Source organism: Ranitomeya imitator, chromosome 5 (assembly GCF_032444005.1).
Source record: "Ranitomeya imitator isolate aRanImi1 chromosome 5, aRanImi1.pri, whole genome shotgun sequence".
NCBI classification, from domain to species: Eukaryota; Metazoa; Chordata; class Amphibia; order Anura; family Dendrobatidae; genus Ranitomeya; species Ranitomeya imitator.
In genome coordinates, this window is record NC_091286.1 from 96,535,635 (window position 1) to 96,549,788 (window position 14,154).

Here is a 14,154-nt window from a genome sequence, read left to right on the forward strand (position 1 = left end):
GCACCAGATCACAGGGCAGGCAGAGTCCAGCCGGTCTGAAGGCAAATCCAGAGTCCCATTTTCCAGGTGGAAATCAGTAGCCTTCTTCTAGCGCCTGGGTGTTGTAGTGCCTTCCTGCTAAGCTTCTCGGAAAGGTCCTCACAACTGTTGTAGATGTTCTAGATGTTAAGTCTCTCTCTGTCCCCCAGATGGATAGGAAAAAACCCGTATGACTGGTGGCCTGGGGCTTTTTACAGGGACTCTAGCACATCCCGGCCCCCACAAGTTGACACCGTCTCTCCTGGGTATAGGTCAGACAGGTAATATGGAATTAGGTGTCCTGCCAGTCACTGGAGCAAGGCATGGAGACGATTGCTGCCTCGGTGTTCCGGCTACCAGATCCTGTGCCTCAGAAGGAGGCAACCTGCGTAGGGCAGAACCCCTTCTGGTTTCCTCTCTTTTTGCTATGACTTTGTTTCTCACTCTCTACAATACAATTCACTGTTCTTGTCTCTTTCTTAGGATGCTGCCGCATCGGTAGGCAGTCGCAGCTCAGTGGCCTTCTGTCTAGGCCTCTGACAGGATCCCACCCCTGTCAGGGACCAACTATCTGTGCGGAGCTCAGATAGCAGCTCACTGGGTGAAGCCCAGTCAGCTTCTGTCTAACTTCCTATCCAGACCACCAGTTTTACCTAATTGTGAAGAGTGCCCTAATAAATAGGAGCATGGCTCCCCCTGGTGGACTGTAGTATGAAGTGTGTTGTGTGGTATGTGATACCTGGTAAAGAGATCTCCTTTATTGCCTTCAAACGTAACATCACTCCCCCTGGTGGAAGAATGACATTACTGCAACGACCAGGACCCTGGGGCGCTGCACCTATAGACACAGTTGTGCTCCAAAGTTTACATACCCTGACATAATTTTTGCTTTCTTGGCCTTTTCTCAGAGAATATAAATGATAACACCAAAACGTTTTCTCCACTCACAGTTAATGGTTGGGTGAAGTCATTTATTTTCAAACTACTGTTTTCTCTTTTTGAAATCATAATGACAACCCAAAACATCCAATTGACCCTGATCAAACGTTCACATACCCTGATGATTTTGACCTGATAACATGCACAGAAGTTGACACAAATGGATTTGAGTGGATACTAAAAGTAACATCCTCACCTGTGACCTGTTAGCTTGTAATCAGTGTGTGTGCATAAAAGCTGAGTTAGTTTCTGGGATCCAGACAGACTCTTGCATCTTTCATCCAGCCACTGACATTTCTGGATTGTGAATCATGGGCAAAGCAAAAGAATTGTCAACAAATCAACAGGAAAAGGTAGTTGATCTGACCCTGCCCACAAGTGGAAGACATTGAGTGCACTGATGCTCAACCACTTGTTCTGTTTGAGGATGAGTACATGGGAGGAGTAGTGCAAATGGACAGCAGACCACTGCAGCACATCTCTGATGATGATGATGATGATGATGATGATGAAACAAAGGTGCCAACTGCTGCAGCTCCCTGCTGTGTATTGTCCATCAAGGAGGGCAGGGGTGATGACTTGGTGGAACATCATTCGGAGTATTATTATAATTATTTTATTTAGAGCACGATGGAATTCCATGGTGCTGTACATGAGGAGGGGATACATACAAAACACAAACAGAAATTACAAAGAACAAACTAATAGTGACAGACAGGTACAGAGGGGAGAGGACCCTACCATTTCGGCCTTACATTCTACAGGATAATAGGGAGGGAGACAGTAGATTTGTGGATTGCAGCAGATCTGGTGTTAATGAGGTGGCAGTGGGGTCATTGCAAGTTGTAAGCTGTTCTCAAGACAGGTTTTAAAGATCCGAAATGTGGCTTAAACAGCCTCAGCCAGCTCACCGACAGACCTGTGAAGCACGGGAATCAACAATGTGAAACAACAGCATGCATGAAGAAAGTAGGTGTAGATTCCAGCTTCTTAAAGCTTGAAAGGCTTTATTAGTACATCCAAAATATAAAATATAGCAAGTAATTACTTATAGGTGAATGCAGACAGAGAGTGTAGACTACACGTTTCGATCTAACCGATCTTACTCATGTCTCATGGCTCCAGAAGTGCCCACAGCCTAAAAGCTTGTTGATTGGCTGTGCTGCAACCTTTCAGCAAACTTTCTTTGGCATCTGAACCCGAACAGTAAACTGGACATCAGGTAAAATGTCTGTGTTCGTGGAGCGGTAACAGACACTAGGTGTCTGGTGTGAACCAGTACTTTACAGTTGGGGTTCCCTCATCTATATACACAACTTTTCCTCATGGTTTCAAAATGAGCAGTAAATGAAAGAATAGAATCAACTTTTCCTTATATGATATTTTCCTGTTGTACTCTACATAGAACAGTAAAAGCATTTAAAAAAATAATTGATGCCTACTGTAGGAAAGTGGTGAACTCCTTCACCTTTTCATGGTGATGGAACACATAGCCATAGGGAAAATTTATGTTTATGGTGTCATTTTCTAACATGTATAAATTTCCTGCTTCTGTAAATTCCCAAAGAGCAATTTACCCCTAATATTTACAAAACAGATTAACATTTCTGTATGTATATTACACATTAGAGAAAATTCTCCTTGTCATTTTGTCCAAAATAAAGTAAAAAAAAAACCTGCCAATTGCAGAAGTATGTGCATGATTTACTTACTGACACTGTTCATGTATAGCTACTTGTATAATGCAAATCTGTGTCAAAGTTGCATATACTATGTACTGCGATCCAGAAAGTATGAACCTAAAACACAGCGTGACATACAGTATAGCCTGTAATTGCTGCCAAGTTCTTCTGTCACTTTTGTTATCTTGTAAAGACAACCTGGTTTTCTGTTTTTCGATGAAGCATATTCTGAGTATGCCGATACCCCATATGAGGGAGAAAACTACTGTATGGGAACACGGCAGGGCTCAGAAGGGAAGGAGCGTCATTTGACTTTTTGAATGTAAAATTTCCTGGAATTAGTGGACATCATGTCCCATTTGGAGAGCCCATGATGTGCCCCCATTTTGGAAACTAGACCCCTCAAGGAATGTATTTAGATGTTCGGTGAGCACATTTAAGGTGCTTCATAGAAATCTATAACGTTGAGCCATGAAAATAAAAAAAACATCACATTTTCCACACGAAAGTTATTTTAGCCTCCAATTTTGCATTTTCATAAGGGTAACAGGAGAAATTGCACCATACAATTTGTTGTTCAATTTCTCCTGAGTATGCCGATACCCCATATGTGGGGAAATACTAGTTTTGAGGCACAGTGCAAAGCTCAGAAGGGAAGAGGCGCCATATAGGAATTCAGCTTTTGCTGAAATGGTTTGAGGGTGCCATGTCACATTGGCAGAACCCCTGAGGTGCCAGAATAGCAGACGCCCCCTATGTGTGAACTTATTTTACAAACTACACTCTGCAATGAATTCATCTGGGGTACAGTGATCATATTGACACATGTGCCTCACAGAATTTTATACTATTGAGTGGTGAAGAAAGAATAAATTACATTTTTTACCAATAAAATGTTGCTTTATCCCCAAGTTTTTAATTTTTATAAGGACTAATATGAACATTTTTTTACAACAAACTGAGGTCCATTTTTTCCAGACTGCGCCAACACCCTCCGTGTAATCGGGAAATATTTTTCAGGCACAGTGCAAAGCTCAGAAGGCAAGGAGCGACAGATTTTACTGTTTTGGGTTGCAGGTGCCATGACCCACTGGGAGAGCGCATGAGGTGCCAGAAGAGCAGAAACCCCCATTAGTGACCCCATTTTACAAACTAAATCTCTCAATAAAATCATATAGAGGTGAAGTGATCATATTGACACCACAGGTGTGTCACAGAATTTTATACCATTGGGCAGTGAAGAAAAAATAACCACACATTTACCACCAAAATTTTGTTTTAGCTCCAGATTTTACATTTTCACACAAGAAGTGGGTAAAAATGGCGCCAGAATTTGTCCCAGGATTTCTACTGAACGTGCCAATACCCCATATGTGGCTGCACAGTACTACTTAGCCACAAGGCGAGACTCGGGCGGAATGGAGCGCTATTTGCCTCCTGGAGCGCATATTTTCCTAGAACAGTTTGCAGACTCCATATAATGTACAATCCAAAATAATATTGTGGTACCATGTTAGCCAGAAAAATTGATGTACCGTATTTTCTGGTGTGTAAGACGACTGGGCGTAAGACAACCCTCAACTTTTCCATATAAAATATGGAGTTTGGGATATACTCGCCGTATAAGACGGGGGTCATCTTATATGCCCAGTCATCTTATACCAAAGAGAGAATCAGCCGCACTCAAATAGTTGAAAGTTCTGCAAAATGTGTGGTTTCTTTATTTATATATACAAAAACACCACCAGGTGCTTTTTGGAGGTATAAAGATGGTGGACCATTCAAATCAGGGTAACGTTTCAACCAAAACTGGTCTTTGTCAAAACCTCACTGGTGGTTCATCACCCATCAGGCGGACACGCTTCCACACATCTCCACCGGAGCTGCCCTATGGGAATTTGGCTCTTTCTTCCCTTTTACCTCTTCGGCATAAGTGAGGTTTTGACAAAGACGGGGTTCTGGTAGCCAGATGCCGCGTGGTGCAAAAGCGGTGAGTGCGGGTGGTCTGAAGGACCTGCGTGACGCTGTGAATCACATGATGCCCGCGTGAATGGAGTTGCATAAGAATCACGGTAAGGACCATAAACCGACATGTTTCAGAAACAACTGTTTCCTTCTTCAGGGATTTTTCAGCCCGAATATACTTTTTCTGTATTTTTACCCTGTGACAATCTCTATGGTGGTTGTTTTATTCGCTGCAGGAAAAAGTTTTACATCTTGCGCCACTTTTTTCTGATTTGTCCCTTTGGGAAGTTATCGACAGGTGTAGTCACGATTTTGACTCCATAGGTATTTTCCAGAAACAAGCAGCAATGAATGCTGCCAAGTGAAAATTGCAAACTGCCGTTGTAGTGACCAGTACACTGTAGTGACCAGTATGCTACAGTCACCAGTACGTTATGCCCAACCCATGCTTCTGGAGACATGAACTCGTAAGTCAGGCGGTCTCTGATTGCATCAGAAATGCCAAACATGTAGACACTATATGTGGTTTATGTTCACTTTGGGGCTCAGAAGGGAGGGGGCATTTGGAAGTGGAGAATTTGCAGAATTTCTTTTGGAGGGTGAGTAGCCATTTCACTTTTCCAGAGCCATTGTACTACCAGTAACGTGGAAGCCCCCTATATTTCCGTTAACAGAAGATAGACCTGAGTGGAGACTTGGTTTTTTTGTGGATTGAGTTGAAGCTTTTATTGGGAACATTTTACATAACATTTGGGATCACATTTACTCTACGCTGAGCACTTACTTTTGGGTTTCTATCTAAATCTCTAAGTAACATGTTTCAGCTGAAACCCCTGAGAGATCCATTCACTATAATAAGGCAGCATAGTTACTTTGGACTGCGTCTGGTCTCTGCTCAGCGATGTCCTTCTTTTCAGAAGTGCACAAAACTGTGGGCGATGGCACTTTTATGCAATCCTAAAAAGACGAACACCGTAGGATCACAGGTCAGACGGCATCCACAGTACTTTCATCTGTCTCATTATAGGGAATCTTCTTTTGAGGTTTCCATCTGAATCACGTATTTCAGAGATTTATACGGAAACTCCAGTGCAAGCGCTCAGTACAGAGTGCAGGATAAATGTGTCTTACTGCAATTTTTGGGAGGCAGAAAGAAAAAATCAACAGTAGGTGAAAAATTGGTTTTATTTATTTTTTATGCCGTTCCTAGTGTGGTATTAGTGATTAGGCAACTTCATTCTTTGGGTTTGTGCAATTACAGAAATATCAGATTCATATCGGGTTTTTATGTTAGGCTGTTGTTACACATTTAAATTTGCTTTTTATTTAAAAACAATGTTTTTTGCATCACCATTTTTAGAGAGCTATAATTTTTTCATACTTTGGCCCACAGAGTCAGGTGAGGGATTGTTTTTTGGGGGACGAGTTGATGTTTTTATTGGTACTATTTTCAGACACATGACATTTTTTTATCGCTTTCTATTCCAATTTTTGGGAACCATATAAATGATATATATCTGATATATGCGTGTGGTATTTCCTGAGGAAGAAGTCATATACAGACTTCAAAACGCGTTGAATAAAACCACCATTCCTTTTCATCAATACGTTGGACTTCCATTTGTTCAGCAGCGTAGACAACATCCACAAAAATCATTTATTTGGTTCCTGATATGTTCAGTCCTTGGCCCGTGGATCTGCGGCAGCTGACCTTTACATGCCCTATCAAAGTGGCACCAGGTGAGCAGTTTTCTGAATAACAGATACTGAAATTGCCGGATAAGACCCTATGTGCGTTTTTTTGTTTGATTTTTGGGAGGCAGAATGAACAAAAAACAGGAATTCAGAATTTTTGGGGGGAGTTTTATGTCATTCTGTGTGTGGAAAAATTGATAAGGCAGTTTTATTCTTCCGGTTAGTACAATTAGTTAGCACTTTTACACAATAAAAACTTTTTTATAGAAAAAATAATTATTTTTACATCACTTTATTCTGAGAGCTATAACTTTTTTATTTTTACGCTGATGGAGCTGTATGGCAAATTGTTTTTGTGAGACAAGATGACGTTTTCAGCGGTACCATATTTATTTATTTATCCGTCTTTTTTATTGCGTTTAAATCCACTTTTTGTTCGGCGATATGTTGAGAAAGCATTGTTTTCTGCCTTGTTTTTTGTTTATTTTATGGTGTTCACTAAAGGGGTTAACTAGTGGGGCAATTTGATAGGTCGGGTCGTTTCGGAGAGGGCAATACCAAATAGGTGTACTTTTACTGTTTTTATTTTTTCATAAAAATATACATTTATGGGTACAATATCTTTTGATTTTTTTATTAATATTTTTTGATTTTTTTTTTTACTATTTTTACAATGATTTTTAAAAAAAGTTTTACTTTTTTTTTCTTTGTCCCACTATGGCACGATCATTTTTTGCAGGCTGATCGCAGCAGCATCCCCATGCTAAAGAACCTGTCAGCTCCGTACTGACAGATAAAGTTGCTGATTATGCTCTGCACATGATCTAGCAAGTTTACTAGCTCTGGTGACACGGATGTCGTCATGACGAAATCAGGTTACTATGACAACGATCGGGACCCTGTGGTGATACTGTGGGGTTTCCGATCCAAGGGCAGAAGGACTGTCTTCCCTCTGCCTGCTGCCAGAATGCTGCAATCGAGTTTGATCACAGCATTTAGAGGGATAAAGTGCCAGGATTGGTGCAGGACCACTCCTGGCACTAAGTGCGCGCACGATCGTGTGGACATAATAATTGCGTCAATAAGTACCAGGGCACAGAGATGTATTATTACTGACAATGTCGGAAAGGGATTAAAAGGGGTAGTCGAGTCAAAAGATACTGATGATCTATCCAAAGGATAGGTCATCAGTATCAGACAGTGGTGATCTGACACCAGAACACCACTAATCTAGAAGCCTCAGTAATGACCAGATGTATTGTACACACATTTAATGGCGCTGCTATGAGCTGTTCTGCAGTGGCTGGCAGAAGACAATACAAATTGAGCATAGCTGTTCTTTTCAACTTCTACTTGGTGTCTTTATATTCAGAAATAACATCTTATCAGTGAGGGTGTCGGGTGTTGAAGCCCCATCAATCTGGTCTTGATAATAGGGTAGGTTATCACTATCTTGTGACCTTTAAACCTTTCTCCAATTACTACTTGAATAGAGATGAGTGGATTGAGTCACGGATGATTGGGTTTCAGTTGAATCTTCTGAAATTTACGGATTCATACGAATTTGAACAATTTAAGATTCAATTTGTGGTTCACAAAAAAAACTAAAACTTGCCTGGCACCATTTACTATACTACTGAAGCATCAGGCAGCAGGCAATTGTCATTGTAATTTCCTGTGTGGGCCACCCCATAATGCTATGATATCTTACGGAGTCAGTACCTGGGCCACCACAGATCAGCGGAGCACAGTTTGTACGACAGCGTTGTGTTTCGTCTCTAGAGTCACTGGGTAAGTCTTTCTCGTCTGTAGAGTGTAATAAGCCCTTGTGGTTAATGGGATGCTCTCTCTTCTGTACAGTGTAAGCTCTTATGATCAGTGGGGTCTTTGCAATCTTCATACAATATCTGTCAACCTGGTGAGGGTTACTGTCATACTTTATGATGCTTTATGCGCCTATTGTGAGCCCCACTGGGAACTGTAATGTCTGTAAAGCACTCCAGAATATGTGAACGCTATATAAGCAAGCATAATAAATAAATTATACAAACTTGGCATTTGTACAGTGACAGCCCACATCACCATCATTGTAATCACAAAATAGTTGGATCCAAGACAGTGATATGATAAAGGTGAATAATTTATATATCACACACATCTCAGAAAAATGACGGTTTTAGATGAACGTTGTTGCATTGTATTGTCCTAATTGCAGTCTCGCCATACGGACTTCCAGGCCTCTGCCGTAGGAAACTTGGAAGCTTGGACCAATAACACTCTCTGGATCGACTGTCCATACTTTGACTTGGGATCAACTAATCGCCAACAGAATTTATGACCACTCAAGGGGCATTTCAGGACACCTTGTATGGTAACAGTAGCTTATTGTTTTATCCTGTACGCTGAAGGAAATTATATGCGGAAGTATAACCTGTATCTCACCATGCAATCATTGCACATTGAAACTTGTCTCCAAGCAGTGATTGCCTAATATCGCCTACAGCAAAATGTTGACACAGGAGAGACAAACCCAGGACATTCATGGGAAATCTTCATGGATCAATATGACAAGCAGGTGAACATAAATGCCAGTGTATTCTACTTCAACTAGTTATTGTACTACTAGTAATACTGTTATTACTCCTACTACAACTACTACTACTGCTATAACCACATTCACTATGATTACTACTGCTTCTACTAGAACTACAAAAACTGTGACCGATATGACCCAAATATATGACAAAATTCCCATGAATAAATATACACCCCACAAATAACCTTAAAACAGATGTAGGTCGGTCACAGAATAAGAGGTATATCAATGTTAAGGCGCCTTTTAGCCTGGTATAATATTTTGTGCAAAGTGTTTGCAAACAGTTGGACTCCTGGCGAACATCAGTCCTTCTCACAGGATAAAACAATTACAAAACTGACCGCTACTGTGACTTAATAACATTCTGAATGATAGAAATAACTAGTAACAAGGTGGGAAAACCAGTCTCCACATCCCACGCTGTGAGGAGAGACCAGAAGATGCTAGGATTGGGAGTTTTTTAGGGAAATAGGATGATAGGAGAACAGAAAACAGGGAACCATTGGCCAAGAGACGAGAGGAGGGAACATGGGAATAGAAAAATTAACCAATCGTAGCGGGGCACCCCAGTCAGGAACATCCAACTGAGTGTTATAATGCCCAACATTCTACTATTAAAAGTACTATTACTACTGCTACTACCACCACAATTACTACTACTAAAACTACTACTAAAACTATGTCTACTAGACTAGAACTACTAAAAGTACTACTAAAACTATGTCTACTACTACAACTACTTCTACCACTTGCTACTACTACCACAACCCTTATGATTATTAATATTACTAAAGCTACATCTACTACTAAAACTACTTCTACTCCAACAACCACTATGATCACTAGAACTACTACCACAATCACCACGATCACTAGTGCTGCTACTACTACCAAAACCACTACGATTACTACTACTATCACACCCACTACTACTGTTCAGCTGGAGCTATACAACTTTACTACTAGGAAAAGAAAGAAACGGGGAATGTTCTTGATGCAGGGTAAATTTGTGGTATTTAATTAGTAAAATTGTGGAGATGGTATTTCTGCAACCGAGAGCCTGGCCATAGGTATATCACATGCACAGTCAGAAAACACACTGAATGAAGGAGGATTGCCAAAACATGCATCAGGGTGGACACCATCCAGGAGAGGGAACCTTTCCTTTCAATCATAAGTACTGTACATTCATTACCACTAGTGGCACTCAATAACATGATGGGTTCCTCCTTTTGAACACTACCAGTCGATGTACTCACTATGTGATAATTATAACATTTTCTATGCGATAGTTATAACATTTTCTACCACTTCACTCTCATGTCACCCATTAGTACTATGATTATATGTACTAGCATCTTTGATTTGTAGAGATACCACAGCTTCTTCGCACTAGCACTTTACCGCTACTTCTACTACCTCAGATAAACCTTCATACAACTAATATGTGTGACAGATTTATTACCAATTAACTATATATTGTTAAGCTCATTGATTTTACAGTCACCAAAGTACATTGTCCTTTGCTCCCTCTTGACTACGTTTTTTGTATACCTGGGTGTGCGGCCCTGCTTTTAACACAGTTTAAAATAATTTCCATTTGCATTGCTTTGTATTCAGTTGTCATAACATTTCATTTTTCCATCAACATAGCCACACGAGGGCTTGTTTTTTGAGGGACAAGTTCTAGTTTTGAATGTCACCACATAACATACTAAAAAATGGGAACAAAATTCCACGTGAAGTGAAATAATAATAGATTTTTAAAAATGCATTGTTATAAGATTTTTAAAAATATTTTAGTGATTAAAAATATTTACAAGTTTGTAAAAAAAATAATATGTACATGTTTTTGGGACCTGTGACTTGTGTGAGGGTTTGTTTTCTGCATGCCTAGTAGTAGTTTTATTGATACCAATATACATATGATCTTTTGTTAGCTTGTTACTGCATATTTTGACAAACCCCAAATGTGGTACTTTATTTTAGTTTTTTCTTTAGGTTATAAAGTTTTTATTTTGATAGATCGTGAATATCGTGTCCCCGCCTGCTCAGGACAAGAGGGGAGTATGTCATTTTTTTTTAATTGCAGCAGCAGCATATGGGGCATAATATTCTATGGAGCATCTTATGGGGCCATAATCAACCTTAATGCAGCATTATATGGGGCAAATGTTTCTATGGAGCATCTTATGGGGCCATAATCAACCTTTATTCAGCATTGTATGGAGCAAATGTTTCTATGAAGGATATTATGGGGCCATAATCAACCTTTATGCAGAATTGTATGGGGCAAATGTTTCTATGGAGAATCTTATGGGGCCATAATCAACCTTTATGCAGCATTATATGGGGCAAATGTTTCTATGGAGCATCTTATGAGGCCATAATCAACCTTTGTGCAGCATTATATGGGGCAAATGCTTCTATGGAGCATCTTATGGGGCCATAATCAACCTTTGTGCAGCATTATATGGGGCAAATGTTTCTATGGAGAATCTTATGGGGCCATAATCAACCTTTATTCAGCATTGTATGGAGCAAATATTTCTATGGAGGATATTATGGGGCCATAATCAACCTTTATGCAGAATTGTATGGGGCAAATGTTTCTATGGAGACTCTTATGGGGCCATAATCAACCTTTATGCAGCATTATATGGGGCAAATGTTTCTATGGAGCATCTTATGAGGCCATAATCAACCTTTGTGCAGCATTATATGGGGCAAATGTCTCTATGGAGCATCTTATGGGGCCATAATCAACCTTTGTGCAGCATTGTATGGGGCAAATGTCTCTATGGAGCATCTTATGGGGCCATAATCAACCTTTGTGCAGCATTATATGGGGCACATTTTTGTATGAAGCATCTTATGGGGCCCATCATAAACTTTATGGAGCATTATATGGGGTGTATTTTGTATGGAGCATTATATGGGGTCCATCATAAACTGTATGGAGCATTATATGGGGCTCCTGATTCAATATGGATATTCAAAAACACTTCACCTACTGATGTCTCAATTAATTTTACTTTTATTGGTACCTATTTTTATTTTTTAAATTTACCGGTAGCTGCTGCATTTCCCACCCTAGGCTTATACTTGAGTCATTAAGTTTTCCCAGTTTTTTTTGTGGCAAAATTAGGGGCCTCGGCTTATACTCGAGTATATACAGTACTTTCATCTACACATTACAATTAACTACAGATTTTTCTAACCTGATACAATTTTTGGCCTCCCTTATACAGTTTTAGGAAGTATCCAGTAGGTGCAATCGCCCCAGTATGTTAAAGGGAGTCATTCAGCCCCAAATGACTGTTCAAACCAAGCACAACCTTGACCTTGTAGCAAACAGTTCAGTGTACCTTTCCACCAACTTATTCTCCATCCATCTTTAACCTCCTTGAGTTTTTGTAAAGCCAAAGCTGTTAATAAAAAAGGGGCTTGATAGATGCAAAACACGTAGGCGAGAATGTGCACTGTTTGGCTATTATAGAAACTTGATTCCAGCTCATTCAGTTGCTCCATGCTCATCCACCTGGGGCTCAGACACCGGCCTCGCCCTGGCCTCACATCAAGGAAAATGGAAAAAATTGGAGTCTGGCTCAACAGGACTGGATTTTCCTTTTGTTTTTCAAAAGAAATTATAGTGCATACAAAAGAAAAATGTACATGGTCGACATGACCCAGTCGACGAGTTTCAACTGCACTAGGCAGTCTTACTCATGTCATGACTGAGTTATGAGTAAGACTGCCTAGTGCTGTCGAAACGTGTCGACTGGGTCATGTCGACCATGTACATTTTTCTTTTGTATGCACTATAATTTCTTTTGAAATATAAAAATACAAGGAAAATCCAGTTCTGTTGAGACGGACTCCAATTTTTACTGTTTTTGCTGATGAACTTCCTTGACTGTGAGGCTGTGTGCCGATTCTGGTGTCTAATACCAGAGGTCCAGAAATATTGTAATTCTATTAAGAAGGAACTGCACTACACGCTTTCTTGAGTTTACTACATGTGTTTTGGTTTATTGTCAGGGTTTTACACGCAAAGGTAGCACCATTTCTGAAAAAAGCCCTTGTTCAGGCTCTTCCGCGGAAAGTGGAGTTCATTATGAAGCCTGTGCTCCAGAAAAGCCTTTTGGCGCACGTTTAGATTTTGAACATTGGATATGGCCACCACTATTCTTCTGACAATATTGTTTTTTTCAATAAAGAGAATTAAAGCGCGAATTCTTATTGTCTTATTTCAGTGAAAATCACAGTTTTTTGCTGTGAAGTGAAAGCTTATGGGATTCAGGCCTGCTGTTTTAGGAGTAGAACGATTCCACACATTTTTTTTTTCATCCAGAAGAATGCAGCCTAAAATGAAACCCAGCTGCTTTACATGGAAGTCAAATGTTTTATACACTAAGCCATACAGCCTCTTCAAAGTTTAGTTTGACTTTTGGTTCTCAAGCTAAAGGTCAATGATTAATTCGCTAAGTCTTTTAGTAGAGCTGGTGCAGGTTTTTTATTCTCTTTACGGATTCACTTCTAACATGCTTACTCCATGAAGGACACAGAGAAAACGCTCCAGTCATCATGGCATTGCAATATGATAGCAGACACAGAGAGCTTTGTGATGATGTTACTGGCAGCCAATGACATAACACAGAAAGAAGAAAATATTTCAGCTAAAAATAACGCCACACTTTTCTCTTGGTTTCCTAAGAGGTAATTGATAACATAAGTCAACCACTCAAAAATATTCATTTCATTGGTCACATATGTTAGTATTTTTCTTGGTCCACTTTGAATTATGACATAATGTGGGTAACGTGGGTTAGGCTATAGTCACACATCCATGTGAGAGTTATCATCCAAGAAAAATGGACCAATTTTTTTCTCAGGTGTCATCCAAGTGGCTTCCTTTTTTTTCCTCTTCCATTTTTTTCCACTGAATATTTTGTTTTAATCATTGGCTACTAACAAATGTAGGGGTTTAGTTCTCTGTTAGCCACTTGCGTATGCACCGGCACAGGGTTTTTTTATATCAAAACAGCATAAAGTTTATTGTCCATCACAAACCTTACAGTGCCAAAAACAGCTTTTTCCCAATAAAAATAAATAACATAAACAGTCCTTTCTTCAGGCACAGTGAAACAAAGTAACTGTAGCAGCCTCACCAATCTTGGTATTCCAAGCATTATTAGCTCAAGCAGTTTAAACGTTTTCACCAGCATTTCTAGCATACAAATACATTTTAATAAATTT

At 39.8% G+C, this 14,154-nt stretch overlaps 1 protein-coding gene across 2 annotated transcripts in view; it reads right to left on the reverse strand.

Annotated features, from left to right (window-relative positions):
* The window catches only part of SLC24A3 (solute carrier family 24 member 3), a 515,596-nt gene that overhangs the window by 440,014 nt on the left and 61,428 nt on the right, over positions 1-14,154 (reverse strand). The window lies entirely within an intron of this gene.